This window comes from Monodelphis domestica, chromosome X, assembly GCF_027887165.1.
Source record: "Monodelphis domestica isolate mMonDom1 chromosome X, mMonDom1.pri, whole genome shotgun sequence".
In the NCBI taxonomy this organism is placed as follows: Eukaryota; Metazoa; Chordata; class Mammalia; order Didelphimorphia; family Didelphidae; genus Monodelphis; species Monodelphis domestica.
The window spans coordinates 53,087,619-53,090,045 of NC_077235.1; positions in this window are offsets into that span (position 1 = coordinate 53,087,619).

Sequence of the window (2,427 nt, forward strand, 5' to 3'; positions counted from 1 at the left end):
CCAACACAAAAGACAGAGAGATCAACAGATAGAGACAGACAGACCAAAAGATAGAGAGAAAACACAACAGACAGACAAAAAGACCAACATAAAGACAGACAGACAGGCAGATACATATACAGTCTGAAAAACAGATAGACAGAGATAGATAAATAGAAAGATAAATAGATGGAATTACAGACAGAAAGACAGACAAAAAGCTGAACAAACAGAAAAGCAGATGCTGATAGACCAAACGACAGACAGACAGTCAAAGAGACAGATTGATAGATGATAGATAGATAGATAGATAGATAGATAGATAGATAGGATAGGATAGGATAGGATAGGATAGATAGCACAGAAAGATAAACAGACAGATAGATAGACAGAATGAAAGAGAAATAGATAACTAGATAAAAAGAAAGTTAGAGAGGTAGACAGACCAACAGGCAGGCAGGCAGACAGAGAGACATACAGCCAGCCAGAAAGATAGACAGACAAACAAATAGAAAGACAGACAGACAGATCAAGAGACAGAAAGGCGGACACACAGACAGACTGCCACATAAACAGACAGACACACAAATGGACAGAGGTACATACATATATATATATATATATATATATATATATATACATAGAAAGATACATAGAAGGAATGAAAGGCAGACAGACACACAGGTAGACAGTCAGACAGATAGATAGACAAATCGACAGAGAGATCAACAGACAGACATATTGATTGACGGAATGCCCGACAAACAGAAAGATGGACCAACAGACATTAAAAGACAGATAGACAGGCAGATAGAGATATATAATTAGATAAAAAGAAACTCAGACAGAAACCCACAGAGAGATTGATGAAAAGACAGACAGACAGATGAAGAGACAGAAAGTCATACATAAAGACAGACAGGCAGGCAGAGAGACAGAAGGACATAAAATACAGACAGATGGACTGACAGACAGACATATCAACACACACTAACAGACAAACTAACAGAAAGGTAGACAGACAGAAAGACAGATTGATGAACGGATGGATAGATGAATGGATGGATAGATAAAATGACTACAGGTAGACTGACAGACTGAGAGATAGACAGACCCACAGACAGACAGATACATAGATAGCTGGATAGAAGAACAGACAGACACAGACAGATGGATAAACAGATAGATGCATACACAGATAGGATGACCGGCAGACAGACAGAGGGACAGAGAAATGGATGGAGGAAAGGACAGACATATAGACTGGAGAGACAGAATGACAGGCAAGCAGGCAGACAGGATAACAGGCAGGCAGGCTGAAAATAGAGATAGATGTAAAGACTTACAGACAAAGAGATAGAGAAACAGACAAGAAGGCAGGTTGATAGATGGACAGGCAGGTAACTAGCTAGCTAGTTAAGGAGTGATTTATTTAAAAATTGATTAGACAATACACGGATAGATAGAAAGACACAGAGAGAGACAGAGAAAGATGAATAGACAGACATATCAGTGGACAGATGGACAGAAGGACAGAAGGAGGAACAGACAGATGGATGGAAGGAAAGAAAGAAAGAAAGAAAGAAAGAAAGAAAGAAAGAAAGAAAGAAAGAAAGAAAGAAAGAAAAGAGAGAGAGAGAAGAGAAGAAAGGAAGAAAGGAAGAAAGGAAGGAAGGAAGGAAGAAAGAAAGAAAGAAAGAAAGAAAGAAAGAAAGAAAGAAAGAAAGAAAGAAAGAAAGAAAGAAAGAAAGAAAGAAAGAAAGAAAGAAAGAAAGAAAGAAAGAAAGAAAGAAAGAAAGAAAGGAAGGAAGGAAGGAAGGAAGGAAGGAAGGAAGGAAGGAAGTTAGGAAGGAAGGAAGGAAGGAAGGGAAGCAGGGAGGCAGGGAGGGAGGGAGGGAGGGAGGGAGGGAGGAAGGAAGGAAGGAAGGAAGGAAGGAAGGAAGGAAGGAAGGAAGGAAGGAAGGAAGGAAGAAGAAAGGAAGGAAGGAAGGAAGGAAGGAAGGAAGGAAGGAAGGAAGGAAGGAAGGAAGGAAGGAAGGGAAGCAGGGAGGCAGGGAGGGAGGGAGGGAGGAAGGAAGGAAGGAAGGAAGGAAGGAAGGAAGGAAGGAAGGAAGGAAGGAAGGAAGGAAGGAAGGAAGGAAGGAAGGAAGGAAGGAAGGAAGGAAGGAAGGAAGGAAGGTGAACAAACAGACAGAAAGATAAAAAGATAGCCAGAAAAACAAAAAGATAGACCCACAGATAGACAGACAGAAAAATTGAAAGACAGACAGTGATGATAGATCAACAGAAACACAGATGAATGGATAGAAAGACTTAAAGGGGGATAGATAGATACATAGATAGCTAGATAGAGACAGACAGACAGACAGACAGATAGATAGATAGATAGATAGATAGATAGATAGATAGATAGATAGATAGATAGATAGATAAAGAAAGATAGACAGA